Source organism: Mustela putorius, unplaced genomic scaffold (assembly GCF_011764305.1).
Source record: "Mustela putorius furo isolate JIRA1106 unplaced genomic scaffold, ASM1176430v1.1 tig00003853_pilon_pilon_pilon, whole genome shotgun sequence".
NCBI lineage: Eukaryota > Metazoa > Chordata > Mammalia > Carnivora > Mustelidae > Mustela > Mustela putorius.
Window position 1 is genome coordinate 51899397 of NW_025422005.1, and position 26728 is coordinate 51926124.

Genomic DNA, 26728 nt, shown 5'->3' on the forward strand with positions numbered 1-26728 from the left:
TTGGCAAGCGCTCGACTATGCTAATGATAGTTGTGATTATTATTGATTATATGGAACTTCTAATAACTTAGAACTTTATTTGCCAAAGACCCCTCACTCCTTGGTGAGTCTGAAAATGCTGCCATTAGCCTAGTGTTCTTCTGCACTGGCCTGTGGCTCATTTGGCTTGAGGTAACTTTGGCCCTTGTGCCTAGCTTGTAGGTGTGTGTGTGTGTGTGTGTGTGTGTGTGTGTGTATGTGGTGTGTCCCTGTCTGTGTATCTGTCTGTCCCTGGTCTCTGTGCTAGCCTGCCAAGTACTTGAGATAATGCAAATCTTAAATCTCTTGTCAGGCCTGCTATAAAGGGGCTCTGTGCTGCTGGACAGGCATAACTAGGAGGCCCTTAGCATCAGTCAGACTCACAGTGTGCTCCCTTTTTGCACTTTCCGAGCTGAATCTTTCTCTTCCTTACATTTTTGCCCCCCAGAACAGAACTTAGCTTTGTGGTGTCGGGTTGTTAGGAACCCAACCTGTATTCACTCTAGTTGTAGTTTTGCTGGTCTTTCTTCTAGTAGGAGGTCAACCCTTGGAGAAGACCTCATTTTAGAATACTTGTTAAGCTCCAGGAGCAGGTAATGTGCTGTCCATAAGATTTGGACCTGGACACTCAGAGCATATGATCAAAGGAGTCTCGCAATGACACCTTGTTCCTTCTGAGGGAGACAGAGGTAAGTAACACCAGAGAGGTGTCCTAACTTGGAATTTTCTAAATGGTTAATGCTTGGCTGACATGTTATAAAGCTAATTTGTTTATACTTGTGTCACATAATTATACACTCTGTATATAATATGCTTTTGAAATTATTATTTATTACACAAATATTATAACAGAAACTGAACTCAAAAACACAAGGCATAATGTGTGTGGGCTCATTATTTGTACAAATCAAACCTTTTCTGTGTTTTTAGTTCATTAAGAGTCCCGGACTGTCCATGTGTCTATGACCGTGTGGTTGACACCGTACTGTAGGCATCGTTTGGTATTCTCTTTCCAGCTACCCACTCCACACACATCATTATATTACTCATATGCTCTCAGAACTACTTATATCTGCGTGCAAACATTTCGCTGTTTTTATAGAACCTGTGTTCTAAACTTTGAGCATCTAGAGGAAGCTCCCACCCTATCCCACCCAGGTACTTCCCTTTCTGTTCACGGTAAGAGGGAGAACTAAGGATGGTAGCAAGAGGGAACTGTCCAGGGTTCATTGTCCGAGGCTGTCCTCGGTACTATCATCAGAAACCTAGAAGCACGATCCGAGTAAAACCTCTTTGCTTTTCGCATTCAAAGAAGAGAATTCAGAAGGGATATTTGAGAATATTTAGAAAGAAATATTTGAGGCTATTTAGAAGGAAATATCTGAAGGTGTCCTGAGACATCCAAGAGATAGACCTACATTATTACTTTGAGTGGAGGAAGTCAGGTGCAGGTAAATGGTGACTGAAGGAACCAGCCCCTTGGTTTATTCTGGAATGCTTTTGCACTTTCGGTTTGAATTCTTCTGATGCTCTAGGCATTTCTCTCTCTCTCTTTCTCTCTCTCTCTCTACCCTTTCCCTCTCCTTCCCTCTCTTATCTGTAAGAATGCAAACCTCCACAGACTGAGGAAGGTGGTGGCAGAGAATAAGATGATAACTTGAATCTTTCTGAAAGTTCCCAAGGTGGGCATACTGCACATGATGCTTTCCAAAGGGAGCGAGAAGGATCTGGGAATGCAGCTAGGAGGGAGAGGCAGGGGGACCAGTGGAGTGGAGACGAGCAGTGGCTTTGAAGTCAGATAGCACGGTTCAGATTTTTGCTCTGGCACTGGTTTGGTGGCCTTGGGCAAATCACTTAACATTTCTGAATATTTCTATGAGAAAGATAATTATAGTGCCTACCTCACAAGGTTGTGGTGAGATTAAATTGGATAATGTAAATAATGCTCTTAGCACAATGCCTGGCATAAATAGTAAGCATTCAGTAATCGTCAAGTGTTATTACTATTTTTGTTATTTCCTGTTTTATAATACAATCTTACAGCTTTCCAAACTGGTATCCCTGGACGAAGGTAGTCTATGGGATCTGTAAACCTTGTTGGGTCTTCTTGCAAAGTCTAAGAGATGTAGATGGCTCTGGTCATTGTAATGAGCACATGGTAGAGTCTTTGAAACAGGACACCCTCAGAGGAAGACTACCAGAAGGGATCCTTGAAGCTGGAAAAGTTGGGTCTTCTAGCTCAGGAAGTTAGCAAGTTCTTTAATGGAAGCTTGGGGGTTTCCAAGTAGGAATGGGAGTAAATAAAGGATGATAAGTGCAAACAATGTGATTGATTGGTACAAGGGATCGTTCCCTTCAGGACACTAGCCATTGATAAAACGTGGAGGCCCCAGTACTCAGCTGTGCGAACCAGCTTGTTGCGTGTGCTTTCACTGCCAAGGGCCTCTTTGGAAGCTGGAAGCAGTGGGAAAACTGCTAGGCAAATGGAAACCGGTTTCTCTACCCGACTTGGTAGAGCATTTGCTCTAGGCAACCAGACAGGCTCCAGGAGACATTGTCTTTATGGTGCCTTTTCTCTCTCTCTCTTTTTTTTAAGCTGTAATTTAAACTGACATCACTTGATTTTGACATTGCAACAGGGTCTCTGGAGACTTAACATTATGTTCATTTTCCCATGTACATCCTCACTGGAGAATGATGGATTTACACCAACATGGAAACTGGTTGGAATGGAAACCATCCAGAAAATGATTAGGGAGCTTGAAGCTTTCTGAAACCAGGCACAGTGTGTATTAAGTCATTATTGTTTTAATGAAACTTGTCTTAGCTGGGGTCTCTTAACCACTTGTTTTCTAGTTTTAATATTAAGTCACTAATTTACACTAATGAGTCACTGTCAAGATAAAATACCAGTCTTATACTGTGTTCGCCAAAGTGTAAGATCTAATGTGAGATGTGGCTTTGCAAAATCCTCTGGGTTAAACTTGTTGGAGAAATAGAAACAAACAAACTGCCTGGTTTCAACAGAAACTGTCAACATCGTATCTGGGAAGAAGTTCACGTTGAATATGTTTTATATTATACCAGGGTGGCCTATAGTGGGTCCCATCAGTAAACAGCTAAATATTACCCTTCCTGGGTCACTGTACTCTTATGTCTTGTGTGAAATGCTGTATACACCGGCTTTCGAAGATCTTGTCTGTGGATTACCCACTACAAGAATTGTTCCTTAAAAAATAAGAAGCAGTAAGGCTTAGTGGAAAGAACATAAATGTTGGAGCCACACACATCTAGGCCTGTGTCCCAGATTTCTTCTACTCCGTTTGCTTGTCCCGGTAACTTCCTTAACCTCCTTTTGCTTTGATTTTTCTCATCGGCAGCATGGGGATGGTGATATTCATAGGGGAACATGGTTGAAAGTTTTAGAGGTACTACAAGTCGATCATGTAGTGCTTCACAAGCAGTTAAGTGCTCACTTAAAGGTCCATTGAGGGGCGTATGGGTGGCTCAGTGGGTTAAAGCCTCTGCCTTCAGCTCAGGTCATGATCCCAGAGTCCTGGGATCCCCACATGGAACTCTGCTCAGCAGGTAGCCTGCTTCCCCCTCTCTCTCTCTCTGCCTGCCTCTCTGCCTATTTGTGATCTCTGTCTGTCAAATAAATAAATAAAATCTTTAAAAAAAAAAAAGGTCCATTGAAAAGTACACACATCATTCAGTTGAATTGCTCCCGGATTTGTCCAAGGCCACCCAGCCTCTCTTGGCCTTCTCCCCTGTTATCAGTTAGTGTGTGTTCTTGAAGGCAGTCCAATTATATCATTGGTTCGGAGGAAGAAAAATAATGAGGAAGGCAAGCCTACCGTAAGAGAACTCCTCTCCCTTGTTGCAGGATCAAATACAAATGGTTTTTGGGTTGTCTGATATTCACTTCTTCCCTTTGTTAGTGGTGCTCATGGAGACATAATTATTTTACTTTGTTAGGCATAATCTCTTGGTCTCTTCACGTCCCACAACAGTGAAAATATGTTGTGTCTTAGTGTCCTCTCTGGGCTTTCCGACCCCATAGAAAGCCGGGGAGAGAGTAGAAGATGAGCTGAGAGGTCATTTTGCATACAAGAGTATCGGGGTGGGTTGATGATTTTATCTTTATGGAGACAGTATTCCTATAGAGAAGTATTCCCTCTCCATCTCTCTCAGTTGGAGTTGGAGATACGGTAAGTGATGGGAGAGACACACTCTGAACTGCTTTCAACAAATCCTGCTGTGATTTCTGTTTGCCCTCAGGTCTGAGGCCATCAGTACTGCATGGAGACTTTTGCCCTCTACTGACCTGTTTGCTTCTAGATTCAGGGGCGAGTCTGGATGCCTCTGTTGGAGTGATTCCAGCTACAGCTGAATGGTGTTTCTGTTTCAATAGTATCATAAACTAAAGAGTAAGATATTTTTTGGTTGGGAGATCTTGTTTCTCTTCTTAGTCCCTCCCCCACACTCACTCCTCCAAACCATTCTTTGAAAAGCAAAACAAAGCAAACAAAAACTTGCTTTGAGAAAACATCTGGAAATAAGCAGGCTAGGTCAAAGCCTTTTCCTGATAATACAGCAGAATTCTGTGACCATCCTTTTGATTGGCTAATTTCAGTTGTTTTGGACTGATTCACGCAAATCTCTCTAAGTCTCATGAATGGAGACAAAAAAAGAAAAAGCATCACTAAAAACTATCAGAATTGGTTCAGAAAAAAAATATTCTTTCCCTGTGGGAAAATTCATTATCCTATCTAGAAGAATGCCTTGAGATAGCGTAAGATTTACAATTTTTTTTCTTTTACTAAAGATTACATTGTTTAAAAGAAAAGGAAATGAGAAAAAAATTTAAAAAATCATCCTAACAGTATGACTGCAAGTATGTACGCATCTTCATTTTAACAAAGAAGGCAACAGTTCCTGGGGAATATTGTCTGACTTAAATTTTAAAACCATCGCAGTGGTTTTGATTGTTTTTTTCTCTTGGAAGTACTCATATTCTGTAATGTGTTTATAGATCTTGACCTCAGATGCTTCTCCTGACTCAGAAATTGGAAAACATTTTGTTGGAAGGGCCAATGGCGAGGGCCTGCCCCTGCTCTAAACAGGGCCCAGGGCTGCCACATTAGGAGCTGGTTCTGTGGTCCAGGGAGACCCAGAACACTGATGCCACAGTTTCTTGCTCAGTATAAAAACATGAAAAAACTGACTGAGACACACCTAGGAACAAGATGATAATGAGGTATGCTAATGAGGAATTTGAGGAGGAGGAAGTGGAGGAAGGAAATTGCATTTTTCCTTCTCAATTATACTCTTGTTTTAGAACACAAGTAGTCCTTTGGCTTATTTTGAGTGTGGTATGTTTTTCCCTTGTTCAGACTTGTCAAATGCTCAGTGCCAAACGCCACTGAAAACATGTTTCTTCATTTTGGGGGTCACTGCTACTTTCGGGGGTTGTGTTTTGCAAGGACTTTTACAGGCTTTTTGTTAGTGGTAGTGCGGGATGGTTAGGTGGCTCATTAGCAGAGTCTCAGAGGTCACGTGCCCACTGTTCCACCCTGTGGGGAGCCTTCGTGCTGTCTGATCTGCTGAATCTCCCTGATGAGTGAGCAGAACTTTCGCTTCTGAAATGCAGGAGTTGTTAAGCTAGAGAAATTTCCCTCTGTTTGACACATCCTGGCTACTCAGTAAAATTGATGAGCAAATAAATGGTAAACTAGTCAGGTCCAAGGGCTGCTTCCCACATCTTCTCAGGGTACTTAGGGCCCTCTTGGCATTTTAGTCAGATGGTGTATGTATGCTCTCAAAATTTCCTTTCCAGGCCAAACGGCCCCAATTACTCCATACTTTTAGGACATCTTTTCCCTGTTTCCTCTCTTTCTTGCTCTCTGCTGGACAAGTTTTAATTTGTTAGTGTTTTTCTCAAAATGTTGTAAAAATACCTGAATGAAATGCCCCAGGTATAGTCAGACAAGCACAGGGTACAGTGGAACATTTCTCTTGTAGTTCTGGACTCTGTTATTATCCTTTTAATGGAACCAGAGTTTATCAGACCTCTTGGGGCCACCATGCTTAGACAGATGGCCAGCAGACTGGCAAAGAGAACGGGCTGGTACCAGCTGCCTGGGTTTGAATCCAGACCCCATCAGTTATGGACTGTGGGACACTGGCAAGTTGCTTAATCTCCCTGTGCCTAAGTTTCCTCATCTATAAGGTTGGGGATCATCATAGTACTTATCATATAAGTCTATGATAAAGAGCAAATGAGTTATTTTATGCCTAGTGCCCACAACAGTGCCCAGAACAAACCATGTTCTCTGTGTTGGCTTTAATTGAACTTAGAGTAGAAAAACTCCAGATCTTACGATCTCAGGAGGCTCTAGAATTAGGCTGTGCTTAAATTCTAGCCCTATGACTCTCTGTGCTTTGGGCAGATTACTTCACCTTTCCAAGTGTGCTTCTGATTCCTCATCTGCATATCGGGCAGGAAGAATAAAACTATCTTCCCTAGAGGCCGGTTGGGAAGAGAAAAAGAGGTAATATGCATGGTATTTGATATATCGTAAGTGCCCTAGAAAGTTTGGCTAGTGGTATCATTTGAACTTGGGGGCCCTAATCAAGATCCTTGATGGCAATGCCCACAGTTTGCTTCTTTGCTTTTTTTTTTTTTTTTTTCTATCTGGTGTGCCGCGTGTCTAAGAACTGCTAAATTAAGAGTAAATATTTAAACTGAGTTTTCCCTTTGGGTCTTACGTCTGGTAATTAGAAAAATGAAATTCTTCTCAGCTACTTATAACTGTGTGCTCACAAGTTTATGGTGCTGTTGGCCTGGTTGTTCTGAAGAATGTATTCTGTTTGCTACCGTGCACTGGCTAATTTACTTGGGCTTCAGGATAAATAGACTTTCTTGATCACTTCTCTCCTCATTATTTGCTGTCTAGAGTTTCTAGGGAATATTGAGGCTGGTAACTCTCACCGATCACCAGCTGGAGTCCTCTCCCCCCTTTGCAATGCCTTGTGAGGTGGGTTAAGTAATCCAGTGAGTGACAAAGGTTATAGCCAATTTTCTAGGGACCCTGGGATTCATTTTTCTTATGTCCTTGAAGCCTTAAGCAAGTGCGTTTTAAGGTTTTGGAGAAAGTGGGAGACCATTTAAAAATGGTTTGTAGTTATTAATGTTTTCAAATCTTGGTTGGATTTTAAAGGTGGGTTAAACTGCTAAAGTGAATATAAATTAAAACCAGTTAAACAGAGGAGTCCCCCGTCCATTCTGTCTTTGGTGTGCTTAGAGTTCCATAAATTTTATGGCTTTCAAAATACTTGCCTTGTTTTTGAATGTTTCTAATAAGATGGAGTGAAGTGGCTTACACCTCATGAGATATGGAACTGTTACCCAGGAATGCTGTTTGGCGCACATGTAAAGAAAGCACTGGTCTCTTGATTCATAAAAAATGTGTGGCTCATTTCCCTGGGACATGTGCATTATTTTCACAGAGGAATTTCATTTTTCACTCCCTCCTACCCTGTGCATCACTTGCACACGTTTGCAATTCATCAACTGTGATTTCCAAGATTTCTGCCCCTTCTTCTCTCGGGCCACCTCCATCCAACTAACCAAAAAGAAAGAGATTATGTGGGGAGGAGGGAAATTTCCTTAAATGCCTTATTTTCCTGCATGTAAGGGGCATGGTGAATTTGAGAAGTGGTCTGAGTGTTAGCCCAGATGACTTAGTGCAATTATGAAACAAATTGGAAACTGTTTCCATGAAAGGAGGCGGGGGTGGGGGGTGGGGGTGGGGACCACATGTGTTTATGTCAGCTCTTTCTCTCTTTTCCTCCGCCTCCTTTTTGCAATCTCAAGGCTATATTTTAGGTTGGTTGTACAGAAGTGAGGTCGTGCTGCAGAACCTCACCATCTAAACCAAAGTATACCATGTGGAAGACGGCATAGCTCATCCAATGAGAGTCTCATGTATTGCACTCTTGTCAATGAGCTTGCCAGAAAAAAGTAAATAGCTAGCTTTGGCTAAGAAAGCAATGACTCTTTGGCAATGAACATAACATTTTTTTTTCTTTCTGAAAAAATTTTCTTAGGAAATGAGAGCATGCAGGGATTAGTGCTAACTTGTCTAGTTCAAATGTCCACTTTCAATTTTCTAGTGAGGTGAGATCGCTTTCCATTGGGTGCTTGATGTAGTGGAAAAGAGCACTGGCTTCCAGTTCTGTTCTAATTCAGCCACCAAAACCCAAAGAGTTCATAGGTTTGCCCAATGTTGAAAGAAAAATTCCTCTGGGAGGGAAGTTACATTCTTCTCTGTGGAAGGCCATAGTGGTTAAAAATTTGGCCTCTGGAACCAGATCGATCTGGATTCAAATCTGGTTCTGCCACAAGCTGGGCAGATGGCTTAATCAAAGTCTCAGTTTTCTCATCTCTCGAATGGGGCTAATAATGCACACTGCCTGATTTATTGTCATGATTAAGTGACGGTTTAAGGTAAGAGAGTAGAATTGAGCATGTGGAAAGAGTTAAAGATAGGGTGAATTGTAAATTTGTGAAGTTACTCCAAGAGGACTGGCCTTGGTGGGAGTCGGGTGAGGAGCCATTTGTGGAAAGGTGGGTTGGTAGCGTGCGAAGACCTCAGAAATTCCTGATATTGCGTGGTCAGAGACTGAGCAATAATAGCATTTCTTCTTACTGCAGGCCAGAGGAGACTTCTATATTTTTCTTTACTATTGCTAGAGAAAATGGGTGGGATATTGATTTTTAAGTAAGATTTAGTCTTCCAGCATAAATGGGAAGTTTAGCTGCTATATTCTGCAAAAACAATTTATTAGACATTTTATGGGGCCAGGAAGCATTAAAAGATGAGACTGGGAGCCTTTGATATGTGCGGTCACCGTTTGAGGACTTTATGATGAATTTAGTAAGAACCTGTCACGTATGGCAAAGACTTTTCTTGTTGAGACACGGAATGGCTGTGTTGGGGTGTGGCTTTTGGGTGAGTGTAAAGCCTTTCTTACTTGTGAGTCTTGGTTCTCACCACAAAGACTTCCCTCCTGAGGTATAGAGTGTTTCCCTAGCCCTTTGCCTCCGAGGACCTCTCTGGTATTTCGCTAGATTCCATGCCATCTTTTTTCTCCTTTGCCTCTGCTTCCTTACTGTGCATTGGTACACAGCCAGGAAGAGGGTGGGCTGATGGTGTGAATGCCCTCACAGCCTTTCCCTGCCAACATGGAAAATGTAACAGGGTTCACCTGTGGGGAACCAGGGAGAGGAATGGATCTTTATAGGATTTTATCTTTATAGGATTCCTGTGGCATGCTTGGGAATGCTTGATTTCCATACATACCATAGCATCTCAAGCTTCTTATGTTCCCGCATTTCCTTTTGGCTTTGAAAACACTGTTAGCATTCCTTGGCAATGAGGAACTGATTGAAAATAAACCTAGTTGTTATTTACCTAACAGTTTCAGGCCATGAAACTTGTAGAAGCCTCACGACAGTCTCTGTACATTTTCTCTGCTCCTTCTAAACTGTTTGCCACACTGTAGCTGGAATGATTTTTTTTCAAAAACAGAAAGCTGATCACGAGCCTTCCCTGTTTAGAACTCTTTAATGGGTGTCACTTGCCCTTAGGCTAAGGACTGAAACCCTTACTGAGACTTGGCTTACAGGACCCTGTGGGTCTGGCTTTTGCCTCCTTTGCTGTCAGAACTAGCCTGTTTCACCCTTCCCCTTGCCAGAACACCTCATCTTCAGATAGGGTTTCCTCCACCCCCCATCCCATGGTGAGTATTCTCAGTCACCCCAATCTCTCCCTGTCTTTATGAGCACCACCAAACGTTGGTTACTATTATATCATCATGTGTTTATCTGTCAGTCTCTCCCACAAGACTGTAAACTCCTTGTGGATGGAGATCATAGTCTGTTTCTTCACTGCCGTACACCTCCTCAATGTGCCTTGTTGAATAGATTCATTTCTTCATTCATTCATTCCTTCTCTAAAGGGATTGATAACCTAAAATATCAGAGGGAGAAATAGAAGTCATAGGAATTTGGAATGAGTCTTAAGGTTGAGCAGGAGCATAAGCTTTGAGCAAAGCTAGCTACCTTGCTTGCTTGCTTCCTTTCTTCCTCCTTCCCTCTCTCCCTCCTTCTTCTCTTCTTCCCTTTGTTCCTTCCTTCCTCCTCACTTCCTCCCTCCTACTCTTTTTCCTTCCTTCCTTCCTATCACACAATTTTTATTTTTTTCAATTTCCTCTTGATAGTAGGGAAGGAAACACATACAGTTAACTGAGTTCTTACTATCTGGTGAAAGGAAGCTCATTTGGAGGATAACTATTTCCTGGCAACAAATGTGCCCTGAAAGTTAGATAATGTATCATTAAAGGAAAACAAAGTAAAAACCCAACTCCTGCTCCCATCATGGATGATGTCTTCTATTGTGGTTTTGCCCAAGGGCCATGGTTTATGGGAAGGGGAAAGGCCAGATGAGATGGAAAGTTAAGCGTGTGTATAGTTTAGGGAGAATTGCAGACAGCTAGGAAGATAATCTATAGTCTGATATGAGGGGCCAAGGTCACAAAGGACTTGAGGACCACCTCCCCATGAGGCAGTGTTTCTTGTGTGTATTCTGTGGGACATCACTGTATTCTATGGGAAATAAGGGTTCTCTAGTCAGATACATTTACAGAACACTCTGAAAGATATCCTGGCCTTGTGCTGAAGATGTATTGTGTACACACACAAATAAAGACCTTGAGAAGTTTTACAGCAAAGAAGTGGTTAGCGGTCACCATTTTTCAAACTTACTTGACCATGGAAAGCATTATTCCAGAGCTTCCTGCAGAGCAGACCTGGGGAAATGTGAGAAGTTGATGGGAGGAAGAAGAAGTAGCACATTGGATCAACATAGAATGATCTCCTTTGTTGAGAAAAATGGTGAAATAGAATTCTTTCAAAAATTGATTTAAAAAAAAATCATCACGGATCTTCCCTTGATGAAGATGGTGTGGATCACATTTATTTCATAGCACAATCTAGTCCTGAGGAAGACAGGTTGCTGGCTATGAATTCAGGGTCTCCCATGTCTCAGTTGGGCAACACAGGAAATTAACTACATCCTGATGTCTGTTTCTTCATCTGTGAAATGTGGGTGGTGATAGAAATCATGAGACGCTTCTTCTAGAAGCTAAATAGGATGCTGAGAACAGTACCTGGTTCAAAGTAAGAGCTTAGTAAATATTGTCTATTAGTAGTAATATTGCTGATTAAGTTATGCCAAGGAATTAACAAGCACAAAAAGATTAGAACCTCTTACTCAGAACAAAATGTAGAAACTTCCAATAGCCAAGTTATTCTATTCATGGAGTCTTTTCTAGCTTGAAGCAAGTGATAATATTTTGAGAAGCTTTGGGGGTAATGGTTTCCCAGCTGGAAAAACCCTGGGTTCCACGATAAGCAGAGAGGACCGCACTGTGTGGTCCTACAGTACCACTGTGGAAGTCATGCCATATGTGTGTCTGTCCAAACTGTTAATCATAACTAACTTTGGTGGCTGAATCCCAGTATTCCTTGATAATCTTTTAAATTGTTTCTTTAAGTGATACTCTCCCTATGAAAGAAGTCGAGCCTAATAAGTTTACTTATGAATTTCTTTGAGCTTTGTTTGAGGTGTTGGCTCTCTTCTTAATTTTACCAGGGTCTTTTTGGTTTCTAGGAAGTGGAATTAAGAGGTAGGATGTCTGGTTTTCCAGTTATTCCAGTGACAGAGTTGCAGGCCACCCATCCTTCCTATCTTCCAACCATCCACCCACCCATCCACTCATCTACCCACCCATTCGTCCATCTGTCCATCAACCCATCCAATAAACAGTTTCTGACTGCCTAGCTCTAGCCAAATGCTGCTAACCACTTCTAATTAACAAAGCCCCAGATGAGGTTTGAATATAGTAGTAGGAATTCTAAAGAGGCCTCTGAAAGTTATTTATGAAAAGCAGGGGGGACTTTGCTCTATCTTAACTTTCTTACCCTCCTCATTGACAATTCTGTTTTGTATACATTGTGGTTCTTTCAAAGTAATATTGAGATTAGATTAAGATTTGGACTATCCTTTCCATAGACAGAGATATACAAAGAAGGGCTGATTACTAAATGATTGGGTCAGTGGTGCTGATGGCCCTATTTTGACCTTTGCATAAGTACAGCTGCCCCTTGACTCATCCCAGGGGCTATCTTTAATAAATGAGTCTCTTTAGTAATTCTTCTCTTTGGTTCAAGTGGCTGGTTCTTACAAGTCCCATGGGGGAGCAATCTTCATAATACATATTTCTTGTAGATAAAAATTTGGCAGACCCATTTTCAACCCTGGCATTCAAGCCTCCTAAAATCACTATCAACGAATGGATATTTAGGATACATAAAGCTGGAAAGGCAGTCAGATTGGTTGCAGGCCTCTAAGGACCGCCATGTATGTGTATCAAGTGCAGGCTATCAATACCAAGACCAACCAAGCCAGCCGTCTCAGGGAGATCAGTTCAGAATCTGGTGGAGAATATTTATAAGCACCAGTCAGTTACTGTTCTCTAATGTGAATCATAGTTAGTGCAAGTGGCCAGCTCTTGCCATTCCCAAAATTATTTTGTTCATGGGGATCTCATATGTACATGGGAGAATTCATTTTCTGAATGCTAGGCTTCTGCTAAACAAAGTCATTCTATTCAACAGTTACTGAGTTAATTTTATGCCAGATACTTTGCTAGGCCTACCAATACAAACGTGAATGAGGTATGGTCTCTACCCTTAAGGAAATTCAAAAACAATATAGGGTTTCAATTTGAGTGTCAGATCCAATCAATTAATTGGTAGTGGCTGCCTGGTGGGTTGTGTTGGGAAGAATTCTGAGGCTTCATCTGGACTTAGTGATTGATTAGCACAATTTTCATGAGGGTGGGAGAAAGGATCATGGCAGGTGTACCACCGATTTGCTATCCCTAGTCTTCTGGGAGAGAGACAGGCAGGTGCACCTGAGCTAGGCACGGTAGTAGAGGACTGAAGAGGGTGCTCTGGGAAGACCTGCTTCTGCTTCCAGAGCAGAGAATGGCTGCAGGAGAGCTGGAGCTGAGGCTTGAAAAATAAATAGGCACTTACCAGGTGAATATGCATGCAAAGGGCACCCTAGGCAGAGGAGGTGAAGTGAACACACAGAGGCAAGGGATAGCAGGATATGCTTGGGGAAAGGCAAATTTTGCTGTGTGACAGGGAGAATGAGCAACTTTGCAAAGGCCAGATAACACTGAGCAGTTTGGCTGATAAAGCCCAGAAGACAATGAGACAGCACCGTAGACTACTGTTAGTGTCATAAATACTAATCTGGAAAGAAGGCTCTTGCACCCTTTCAGAGTCCTGGTCTCTAGCCTGTTCTGTTCAACTTTTATATCAATGACTTGATTAGACAAAGATGACATACATGCTGATCAGATTAGTAGAAGACAAAATGTTTGGAAGGTTTGTGAATCTGGATGACTTAATCTGAAGCCAGATGTCTCAAACAGCTTGAATGATTCCAACCAGAGGATATTTAATAGGGAAAAATGTTAAATTCTGTACTTTGGTTCAAACAACCAATTGTACAAGAGCAGGATGGAAGAATGGTTGGCCTAGCAATAATATATGTAAAAAGGGTCAGATCTGGGTTGCAAACTTTACTAGCCCACACAGTGTGATATGGCCTTATTGAGAAATGGTAATGGTGGACATAGAGTATGTGGAAAGAGACTATGTGGAAAGAGACATGATAGGCCTGTCCTTGTCTATCATGTTCAGACCATAGAAGGAATGATCATTTTGGTAAAGAATTTAAGGGTAAAAATCAGTTGGCATGTGTCCAGAGGAAAATAATCAGGACGGGGAGGTCTTTTGGTGGGTGATTCTGATGATTGCTAAATGCAAAAAGAAAAAAACCACAGAAACAGTTCTCAAAAATTTTGAAGATTAGTAGTAGGATAAGAATTAGGTTTATGTTATATGGAATGATGAGAATGCATAGACATTTCTGGAAAGCAAATTTCCGCCCAGTTTCTGAAAAGAACCTCCAATGATGAGTTCCAAAGTGGAAAGTACAAATAGTAAGTTTCCTCTCCCAGAAGTGAGGAGGCAGAGACTGGGTTGGCCCTTGCTAGAGATAAACTGGAGGAGGAATTTATATATTAGATAGGGGTTTGAGCCCCTAGGCGCTTCCATCTCCAAGACTTTTTTACTCTAGAGAAAATAAGATATCCCAACAGTGTACTGTCCTTGCTGAAGCCAGACAATAAACATCTGTAAATTAGAGCCCAACCTTTACATTGAATCTCTTGGTGGAATTGACTTCTCATTAGGAAAGTTTTCTTGATGTGCTGTGATGACAGCAAAGCTTTCCCCTCTGGTCTGGCCCTTCTTTATTCTATTCTTAGAATCCTCATCCTTTTTTCTTTTCTTTCTTTCTTTTTTTTTTTTTTTTTAAAGATAATTTCCTCCTCCCTTGCTTTTTTGGGCCACTCACATCAAAGACACTCCATAAAATACTGCCCAGAAAGGAAGGCACCTTTCTATAAAAATTCCTATAACCTGGAGGATAAGACACAAAAAGCCCCATTTCCCAGCTCTGAGCATCTTTTAAAACCTGTGTTATGACTGGGTGAAATGAGCTGGTTGTAGAGTAAAGGCCAGACAACACGAGGAAGCCCTTTTGCTGATTGGCGTTCTGAGCCATTTGCAACTCCACGCAACCCGTGTTGTCTCTGGCTGCCAGCCCCCGTCAGATGTTTTGCCAGCTTCAGTTCTGAGTCTGATTTCTCATGCCAGGTTCATCTTGTTGTTGCTGCATAAACGAGGTTCCCACCGTCCTGATACTCCTTCCCGCACCTCCAGGAGAAATCTTCATCCAATGGGATGGGCCGTCATTGTGGATGAGATGGCGGTGTGGATATGCTGCCCCTGCGGCAGCTCTCAGGAAGGGGGTGGGAGGAAGCAGAGAATGCACACGCTTATGCCCCAGCTCCTGGGATCCAACTGCTGCTCCCATTTCTTCCAAAACCTGCCTGTTAATCATCTGTTTACATTGCCAAGAATGCTTGACTGGGTAATGATAGTAGGGGGAAAAAGCAATGAAAAGAACATCACAGGTTTTGTTCAAGTCGAGTAATCCCTTCCTGAGTTTCAGGCGTTTCAGTGGCTTTGGTGCAGACGGAGTGGCTGGTCTCATTCTTTTCACACTAATGGCCAGTGGCCTCCAGAAGGCAGCTGACTCTGTGTACCGCCTGGCTGTCCCCTCTCCCGCATGGAACTTGGTGCCATGGGGCTCGGTATGGTCTTCTGCCTCGCCCTTTCCCAGTTAGCATTCCTGCCTGCTGTTCTTGGTGACTATTTGTAAAGTTAGACTGGTGGAGTCATACCTTTGAATTGAGTGAGGGACAAAGACAGGCTTGTCTCCTCCAGTCTCTTCCCTTGTTGACTTGCCTGGATGTCACAATCCTAGGATGCTATAACTGAAAGGGAGCTTCATTGGTATTCAGTCCTAACCCTGTTACTCTAGTTGTGAGGAGACTGAGGACCAGAGAGGTGAAGGAAATTACTCAAGCTCACACAGCTTTTGGTGGCCAAGTTGACCTTGGCCTCTTGACTCACAATCCAGGGATCTTTTCCTCTTTTAACATTAAAATGTCTCCTGTCCCTATCCACTAATTCAATTATTTACATATTTTCACAGTTTTGATAAGATATAATTGATACACATCACTGCATGAATTTAAGGTATATATAGCATGATAATTTGATTTATATGTATTTTGGAATTATTATAAGAAGTTTAATTAATATCTATCATGTCATAAAGATATAATAAAGAGAAAAAGCAAAAAGAAGAAAAACAATTTTTCTTCCTTGTGATGAGAACTTTTAGGATTTATTCTCTTAACAGCTTTTTTATCTATTGTACAGCAGTGGTAACTGTAGTCATCACATTGTATGTTATAATCTTCGTGCTTATTTATCCTATAAATGAAAGTTTGTACCTTTTGACCAACTTCTTCCAATTTCTCCTCCCCTTACCTCCTGCCTCTGGTAACTGCAAATCTGATTTCTTTTTCTATGATTTTTTAAAAGATTTCTCCTATAAATGAAATCATATAGTATTTATCTTTCTCTGACTTATTTCACTTAGTATAATGCCCTCAAGGTCAACCCCATGTCATTACAATGGCAGAATTTCCTTCTTTTTTTAATGGCTGAATAATATTCCATCAATTAAATCATCCATTAATTAAATAAATAATATTTTAGTGATATCACTCACACATACATACACACATATACATATATACTACACACACTTTCTTTATCCTTTTATCCATCACTGGACACTTAAGTTTTTTCCGTGTCTTGGCTATTGTAAATAATGCTGCAGATATCTTTGTGAGTTAGTGTTTTCATTTGGTTATATTCCCCAAAGTAGCTCATATGGTAGTTATGTTTTGAATTTTTTGAGGAATCTTCATGCTATTTTTCATTGTGGCTATACCAGTTTACACTCCCACCAATTAGAGCACAAGAATTCCCATTTCTCCACATCCTTGCCAGTATTGATTATTCCGTGTGTTTTGGATGATGACCATTTTAACAGGTGTGAGGTGATTGATCATTGTGGTTTTGATTTGCATTTCCGTAATGACTCGTGTTTGAGCATCTCTTCATGAACCTATTGGCTATTTGTGTATCTTCTTTGAAAAACAAGTCTGTTCAGGTTTTTTGCCCATTTTAAAAATTGGTTACTTTGCTTTTTTTTTTTTTTTTTTTTTTTTTTTTTTGCTTTTGAATTGTATGAGTTCATTTTATATTTTGGATATTAACCGCTTATCAGAGATATGGTTTGCAGATACTTTTTCTCATGCTGTAGGTTGTCTTCTCAATTCTGTTTTTTTGCTGAGCAGAATCTCTTTAGTTTGACGTAGTCCCACTGTTTAGTTTTTTATGTTGTTACTTATACTCTAGGTGTCGTCTCCAAAAAATCATTGCCAAGACTCATGTCAAGGAGCTTTATGCCTATGTTTTCTCTTAGGAGTCTCACAGTTTCAGGGCTTACATTTAAGTCTACAGTCCACTTTGAGTTACTTTTTGTGAATGGCATAAGATAGGGGGTCTCGTTTTATTCTTTTTACATGTGAATATCTGAATTTCCTAGCATCGTTTATTGAAAAAAACTATCTTTTCTCCATTGAATATCCTTGGCCCCCTTGTCAAATATTAATTGACTGCATATGCTTGGGTTTATTTCTAATCCAGGGATCTTTATTCTCTCTGAGGTTTAAGTGTTGCCCCCTTTGAAATGGACATAGTCATTAATTAATTTATTTATTCAGATTCAGCAAATATTTATTGAACTGTGACAGAGATGAATAAAGTCTGTCTCCACAAGCAACTTGCAGTCCAGGACAGAAGACAGGCATTTACAAAAACAGTTTTTACCCAATGTGAAAAGTGCTGACAAATATGGGAACTTAGAGAGGGAAGTGCCTCACTGATTTTTGGAGAGAGGGAGGGAAAAGGCACAAAGGTAATCTAGAGATAGATAATCCAGCATAGCAGTGATCATGAGGTGGGATCTCAAGCCAGATTACCTGCACTTTCCCACTGAATAACCGTGGGCAAATTGCTTAATTGCTCTGTGCCTCAGTTTTCCACTCTGGAAAGTGGGAAGAGTAATAATCCTTAACTCCTGGGGTTATTGCAAGGTTTAATGACTTAATACTTTCAAAGCATTTTAAAAGTGTAGTAGAAGAGAGTAAAACCCATGGTGATGACGATGATGACGACGACGATGATGATGATTGGCAAAAGCTATTCAAAGAGTATGCTGAGGAGTGGGACAGACCTCTTGTTTCAGTGATGACCCAAGATCCAGAAATGGTAGCATAGTTGCTAATGGGAAATAGTGGTTTTGATTGGGGTTCCTCAGAGGGGAACCAGGTACCTGGGTTGTAAGTTCCAGGTACCACGTGGAGGCAGCAGACAAGAAGGGATTTGGAAGAGACGAAATTCTGAAGGTTGGGATTTTTCCTTTCATGGCTTTGTCTAAATTGGGCCATGGAAGGGGGAGGGGTGAGAGTTATTCAGTTGATAAACCACAGATATCAGCAGCGTCTGGGGCTTTGGGGGACCAGTAATTATTCTGGGCATGACTCTTGCTTTGAAGGAATTTCTTTCCAGAGGTGAAAACAAATGTGCCCACAGATAATACGCCCTGGAGAGGTGCTACTGAGAGCAGTGGGAAAAAGAGGAGAGAAAGCTGCATTTTAGGGTGCTTTCAGGTAACAGAGAGATGTCATCTCAGAGAGATGCCAGTTCCCTCTCCTTGTCTCTTTCTTTAGTTTCTCCAGCCTGTTTGTTTACTTCCTGAAAACATTTTCCTCCCAGGAATAGATGCATGGAGATGCCTGTGGATATAGAATCAATGGGAGGGCAGACTTGATCCTTCTGGATGGGAACCCTCCTGTGTGTTTGAAAGCTTATCTCTTTATGGGATGGATACACTTTCTTTTAGAAAATGAGGTGGTCGAGGTGAATGGTTTCTGGGGTTCCTGCTGGCTCTGACATTCTAGTTCTTGGGCCTTGGCATTATGGATTTTATAGATATTGTTTTCACTTCATGCTAAGAATCTGGAAAGGTGTAAGACATAGTAATTTGTAAATCTGCTGAGGCAAGAGTTTGCTGAGAATGAGTCATGTAGCTGATGAGTAAACCTAGCTGACCATTGAATCTCCACACACAGAACCCATGAACCTGAAATGTGCAGAGGTCTCTGTGTCTTCTGTTGAAAGCCAGCTGCTGCACCATTTTCTCTTAGATTTAGAGAGGGAAATGTTTTTCTTCTAGGGTTTATAGTTCTTTCTTCTCCAAAAAAGACTATTATTTAAAAAATTAGAAACACCCCCACATACTCAACCACTCACCTGCATACTAGCACAGATCCAGCCGAAATCTGGAATCCTGAGCTACCCCTAAGCTGTGCTGAGTTACCACCACCAAGCAGGTGGGCTGGAGCTGGAGTTAAAGTTTGAGGAACTTTGAATTATTACAGTTACCTGGATGTATGATGTTTTCCTACTCTGTCTAAAGGAGGATGGAAGGATCCTGACCCATCCATCCTCCCTCCTCTTCCCAAGTGAATTTCCTGTGTGTTTGAGGGGCTAGAATGGTAGTCCAGGAGACTAAAGCCTTCTGTCTCTACCTGGGCAGGTCAGGCAATGGCCCAGGTGGGTGGTTCAGAGCAAGTCCCTGGAGACTGGGCACAAGACCACCTCTGAGGGAGAGAGAGGAGGTTATCTGAGGGCCCATTGAGGAGCTCACCTTCCTCTGCCCTATTGTTTCCTGTTTGGTCTAGGGATTTGGGGGGAGATAGGGCTGGCATGCTATGTCTGTCCTCTCTGACTTTCTGTCTTTTCTTTCATAAAGAATACATGGAGGGAGGAAGAAGAGAGTGGGCTTGAGGTCATGACAGGGGACCGAAGTTTTGAATATGTACAGTAATTTTGTTTGTTTTTGTCTTTATTTTTCATCATTTTTATTGAGGTGTAATTAATGTAGACAGATTTTAAGTGTTCAGTTCCATCTGTTTTAACAATTGTGACCACTTGTGAAACCACTACCTAAAGGAAATTACAGAATGTTTTCATCATTTCAGAAAGTTCCCTTGTGCCCCTTCTCCCAGTTAATCCATCTCCCATGCCTACTTCTTCTGCCTGACCCAGGCAATCACTTTCTGATGTCTATCACCATAGACTGTACACAGTGTCATTTTGAAAAACACATATTCCCTGCAACCTGTGTAAATCCAAGAAAAGTTCCATTTTATCTAAGATTCTACCTTCAAAAATCAGAATGCTGGAGTTAAGGGCAGCTTTTCCCCCTTACCTTGAGCAAATCCTTTGACATGCTGGGCCTTGATGAGTTCAGTGATAATAATTCCTAGCACATAGAAGAAAATGGGAAGAAAAATAGCACACAATTATTGACCACAATTATTGGCCACTCTTCTAAACACTTTAGTTCATTATTTCTTTAGCCCTCAAAACAATACCCTTAACTAAGTACTGGCATTCTTCTTTCATATGTGGCAAAACTGAAGCTCAAAGAAGTGAACTAATTTGCTTAAGGCCATAGAGTAGTCGGTCATGATTCAGAGTCAGGAGGACTCTGCATGGAAGACTCTCATTAACTGATATAACAGCTAAGCAGAGATCATTATTATTTTAAAGGTAGTATCTGTTAGTTACAGAGTATGATCTTCCTTTATTTCCCCATTACCTTTTATATAGATGTGTAGAGAATTTCTACAGTGCCTCAGAATGCTTGACATCATGAGTTATCTGCCGATTAGAACTATTGGTGCTAAAATTTAGCCTTGAGCTAACAAAAGGAAATATGAAAAAAAAAAAAAGATTGATGACCATTCTGCTAGTTTCTTTCCCAGTAGAAAGACATTTGATGAATCTATCATAAATTATATTTATTATTTTATAATATGGCATTGTTAATAATAAAATAATAAATGATGATATAATTATTAATAACACAATTTTAATTTTCACAGCTACCATTTGAGTGCTAATATGTGCCAAGCATATGCTCAGCATTTGACATATATTATTTTTTAAAAAATATTTAATTTATTTATTTGACAGACAGAGATGACAAGTAGGCAGAGAGAGAGAGAGAAGCAGGCTCCCTGCCGAGCAGAGAGCCTGACGCAGGGCTTGATCCCAGGACCCTGAGATCATGACTTGAGCCAAAGGCAGAGGCTTTAACCCACCGAGCCACCCAGGCGCCCCTGACATATATTATTTTTGATCCTCAGCATAACCCAGTGTAACTCTGCTCTGTAGACATTGTGTTAGTTACCTATTGCTGCATAACATATAACATAGCATAACCTCAAAATTAAACAGTTGAGACAACAAACTTTTATTATCTCACCCAGTTTTGAGCGGCTTAGCTCAGTGGTTCATGAGATTGTCATTAAGCTGTTGGCTGAGTCTGCAACCCCTGAAGGCTTGACAGTGCTAGAAATTCTGTTTCCAGGTTCACTCAGTTACATGTTGGCATATGGTGGCTCACAGCATGGCTTCTCCCAGGGTGAACGATGAGAGAAGACGCCCAAATGGAAGTTGCAGTCTTCTATAACCTGTTCTGAGACGTGATATATCACTTCTGTTGTACGACATTGATCATAGAGATAGACCCTGATAATACAGTAAAAGGTGAGTGGGGATTATACAAGAGTGTGACAACAGGGAGATAGGGATCATTGGGGCCATCTCGGAGGCTGGCTACGCTAGGCGTTACTAACTCCATTTTCCTGATGAGAAATTAATGCTCGGAGAGGATCAATGAGTTCCCAAGTTATGTATCTAGGAAGTGAGTAAGCTGAAATTTGAACACTGATCTGGTTGACTGCATTGCCTATAGGCTTTCCAGAAGGCCGAGTGCAGGGAAGTCTGAAGAAAGAACAAAGTGCATGCATACCTGGCTTTGAGTATCCTAGCATGTTCCCGAGGGTGCCTTAGATTGCTGTTTGCTCAAAGATAACTATCTTGATAGAGTTAGTATGTCCCTGAAAAGCTTGGCATAACCAAAGATTTCCAAATTCCGTTTTATTAAAAAAATGTATGATGGGAGTTCAATATTTAAAAGATTTCTGCTTATATCTCTCTGTAGCACTCTATTGGTATTTGTAATTGATTTTTAAATAAATGTTCAGGTATTAGAGTACACCAGTGGTATTCTAATTGTGTATGAATGGAACTACCCTAAGAAGACAATTTTGCTTTCCTCTTCTAGGGTAAGTGTGGTATTAGATTCTGTTTTAAACTCTTTTGAGATCCATGGAGGGCACTAATAAACCATGTGAAAGTCTAGTCATGTTTAAGATTTTAGGGAGTTGGTGTGTTGATGGTGTTTTCGCAGACCATCCCAAGCCACCCTGGCTTACCACATCCAGGAAAGGACATTTTTATAGTTGGTTCTCCTGCAAGAGGACCTGACCACTGAGATAAATCTCCCTGTCATGACCTACTTAAGGGAATTTCATTTTAGGGAAAGAACTTGGGGAGATTACATGCTCTCTAGCTGCCATTAAGAAGGTAAACATTTATCCACTTTTTAATGTCTATACCAAGCTAATAATAAAAGTTACACATAGTTCTCACGATCTCTCTTTTTTTTTGAGACTTTGGAATATTGAAATACAAAAATGTCACCTTCCTCATCCTGTTCACCAGTTCCTTCTTTTTATTATTAATTTTCCAACTTGTCCTATTTATATTAAGGAAACTCTTTATTCATTCCACTCGTTTGTTCAGTTAACATTTATTTTATACGTACTCTGTGCTAGAAGTAATAGGTATAAAATTCCTTCATAGATACTTGGAAAAAAGATGAAAAAAGGTGAATTTCCTACCCTTGCAAAGCTCACAGTCCAATGGGAGATTCTAACAGAGAACAATGGCTATTACCCAAAGTAATTTTTGATTTCTTATAAATCATAGGGGAAAGAGTACTTTTTTTCCAAATAGGAAGCGTGAAGGATTTCCCAGAGGTGATGCAGAGGGGTTTGCTAAAAGAGAAAGCAAGGGAGGAAAAATGGAGGGTTAGGATGGTAGTGGAGGAATTTCAGGCATAGAGAATCATTCACAAAGACACAAATTGAGAGACAGCATGGCCCATGTGGGAACAAGTTGTCTGGGCTCTAATTGGTAATGTCTCTCTACCTTCTACAGTTTCAACAATCAGAATGCTGTATTCCTCTAGGACTAGTCCAAATACAAATGCTGTATCATTTACCACAAAAGAGATGGTATATAGTAAAAATCTCAAAAGATGGCAGCTTTTATTACTCTTCTCATCACCATGACTGATACTTTAAAACTACATTTTCTGCTTAGTGCTCATCATGACCCTTGCGGACAGACACCTCTAAGGACACCTTGTACGGGCCCACCATGAGTCAGACATGAGAGCGTGGTATGTCACACTGCTTCCTGTGAATCAGACCCACCACGATGCTGATTCTCTCAATGTTCTTCAGATTTTTGCAACAGTCACAAGTCCTGGTTTAGTGGGAACTTCTCCTGTGCTCAATTTATAGCATGAAGATTTCCATCTTTTTGCAAGATGCAGGCTCTGTTAAAAATTCAGTTCGGGCATGTGTGTGTGTGTGTGTGGTGTGAGTTAGGAACACCCCAGAGGCTGTCAAAGTGATATATGGAGAGATTACTACTAGTCCAGTGACAGTGACAGGAGAGTGGGAGTGGAGACCTTTGTGGGAGGCATTCAGAGCTGCCAAAGTGGGTCTCCTGGAGATAGACCTCATAGGCAGACTTCTTAGTGTGAGTGGTTGCTTAGGAGTTTCATTTCAGGATTTGTAAGTCAAAGGAAGATTGTGTGGTCACCTTCAGTTTGTCTTGAATCACCTTGCCGTTTAGTGATTTTGTTCTTTTTTATTATTTCAAAAATAATCATTGAGTTCACTTCTTAGGGGCCAAGAATTGTGCTAGATGCTCAAAATACATTAAGTCCATTTTTTTGAGACTGTCATAATAAAATGGGGGAGAAGGCACAAAAATCATCATGGTATTGGGCAAGAGAGATGCACGCAGGGTGCCCCTCACTACATCTGTGCGGGCAGGGGAGGCACTGGAGGGGATGATAGCAGGTTGAACCTGAGAAGATGGCTAAGAACCCATCTGACCCAGAGACCTAACAGGTCTTTAAACAAATGGAATAAAGTCGGTGTGACGTATGAAGAACGATTTGTCCCCAAAGCTGTAACATTTTACATTTCTATAAGCACTTTCCAAATGTATTGTTGGAGTTGAGCATGTACTTATGGAGTTATACTGGTGTTTATTATCTATTTTGAGACAGAAGAGCCTGAGACGGCAGAGATAGGTGGATGTTCTTTCCCTAGCGTCACCAATCAGCAAGTAGTCACTCCAGGACTGAAACCTGGCATTCTTCTTCTTACTATAAATCCCGTGCTTGTGCAAGTCTCTACTGGACTAGAACCAGCACGGACTAGAACTTGGCCTAGCTCTGCCACCACTAATGAGTCCCGTGAGCTTGGACAAGTTGTCAGATTTCTCCTTGGCCCGATGAAGAGAGTAGGCCTTGAGGACCTCCAGTGAGGCAGCCCATGATTCCTAGGAACAGAACCAGAAAGGGCAGTGGGGGTGGCTGAAGGGATGGCAGGAAACACCAGCAGCTGCAGGCACGACGAATCGCTTTGGGGCAAGTCTGGTTTCCCAAAGGGACAGTCCCTCCCCATCCTTGCCTCTCCACCCTCGGTGCTATGAAATGGGATGTGTTGGGGTTTATCAGGTACCTTTGCCAAGGACCAGTTGGCAGAAGAAAGCAGAAAGTGGCACAGTGTGTTTCGAGATGAGTTCATTTTTATGGTGTCAGCCACTGAGGGTACGAGTTCCCTGCCTCAGCGGCGGTGGACATGGTGTGTGCGGGAAGAGTGTTTCTTTGAGGGCCCATTGACTGCCTTTAGGCAGCAAACATCTTCTGGGCACAGTGTCACTGGAAGGATTTTGTGTGGAGAGGGCAGTGAGGCGTGAAACTGCAGACTTCTCCGGTACTTCCTCCTACCAAAGTGATGTCACAGGTCTGCTGCTCAGAGTTCCCAGCTCTGGTCCTCATTTCTCAGGTTCTTCCCTGAGATGGGGACAGGAGCCGGAGGCATATGCTTAAAGGTGGTGCTGAGAGAAAGGAAAAAAGGATGCATTAAATTTATCCTTTAAGGTAACTACTTGCTTGTTTGTGACTGCTTCTATGTCAGGTTGAGTAGAAAAGGGACTGGTTTTTGACCATTTTATTCAAATATATCTCCATGAGGTCTAAACAAGGGTTTTTGGGTTTTGTGGGTTTTGTGGGTTTCTTTGTTTTGTTTTTTACTGACTGAATATAGACTTTTTTTTTCTTCTGGTGGTCTTTGCTAGAATTTATAGGTTTCTGTGTTTCTGGGGATACAAGGGAAATAGCGATTTTTTCACTCAATTAATGACATCAGAAGTATTGGTAATCTTTGGATGGTGCTATCCCAACTGGGTTTGATGTTTTCTACAAGTTTATAATACAAGAGAAAGCAATTTGATGGCTATAATAGATGTCACTGTGTTGCTCTCTGCAGTAACTCCTCCCATTCATTCATTCATTCATTCACGTATATGTAGCCTCTCGCCCCCTTCACACATCACGTGTGTTTAACATTAGCGTGATTGATTTTTGTGAACCTGATGTTTATTCCTGTCATACTCAGGATTGGGCCTCTAGAGTACAGGGGAGATTTCCGGTTAGGTGAGTTTAAAAAAAAAATAAAAAGCCAAGGAGGAGCAAAGAGGATCTGACTGTTCATTGTTTGTACACAGAAACCTCTGCCCTCTGCATAATCCCCCCTTCAGGGCAATGGACTATGAGTTGGCAAAGTGGGAAGGACGGAAATGGTAGTTACAAATATTCTACAAATTGTAGAATAAAAGCTGGTTTTCATTTGAGTTGGCCATTAGTTGGGAATCTACTTGGCCAGAAGGTCAAACCCCTTTCTCTGGCAAGAGCCGTTACATCTTAAATGTATTTTCTTTATTTTGCCAAGTAGACTGACGTCCTTCAAATCTTTGATGGGAGTGTGGGAAATCCTACAGTACTTATTTTCCCTTGGTCCAGAAAATTCTTGGACATGAATTACAGGAGGTTTTAGGTCCCATTATTTAAGCCAGCTTCAAATACCTTTTATAAAACATATTTGGAGGACACATAGCACTGGAAAGTCTCATGGCATGATTGTACTTTATGTAAATATATGATTTGACCAGAGTTAGGGAAAGTTATAAAGCATTTTAGGAAAAATGTCGTAATCCCTGAAGGTGGAGATGGCAGCCAACAACGTGGTGGTTGGCAGATGAAGAGCCTTGGACAGAGTCAACAGAGTGTTGCGTTCTTGTAATATGTTCATGTTCTTCTTTGGACACAGGCCTATTACTTGGATTTAGAAAATCAAATAGTAGTTACTCACATTTTTTCTTTATTGTGTCTGGTTTGGGATATTGTCTTATAAACTACATTTCTGGACTAGAAACTTTGGGTAAAGCCTAACCGGCAACACCCACTCAAGAAAATAAATTCTGTATCTAGGTCTCCTTAGAAAGATGGTTAGAATGGAGGAAGAGAACCACCTCTCTTAGTCCGTAGTTAGAGTTTGAAGTTGAGGCAGGATGGAGTCAGCCTGAGATTTTGGCTTGTGGAGTCTCCCAGATAGAAAGAGTAATGATTGAGAATTTGTATCTACTTATCTTGATTTGGCAGCCAGTGCACCATTAGCATCTTCTTGAATCATTGAATCAGACTATTTGAGGTCTTCTCTCTGATTTTGCGATAAGTGGTCCAAGACTCAGAGAGTTAAAAATCATTGGTCCTGAGCCCTTCATCAGCTATCAAATACACTGGGTCTTTTGAACAGTGCTGGAAAATTTTTAGGACTTTTTTCTTTTCATCTTGATTCTAGACATACTATATTTTCCTTTCTCTTTTATCTTTTTAATTTCTTTGATACTAGGTATGTTTTCTGCTCAGAAAGTAATACCCAGACAGGTCTTAGA

The 26728-nt window shown here is 41.2% G+C and overlaps 1 protein-coding gene across 1 annotated transcript in view; it reads left to right on the forward strand.

Annotated features, from left to right (window-relative positions):
• ROR1 (receptor tyrosine kinase like orphan receptor 1) overlaps positions 1-26728 on the forward strand; it is a 409167-nt gene that overhangs the window by 89279 nt on the left and 293160 nt on the right. The gene's annotated exons all lie outside the window — the stretch shown is intronic.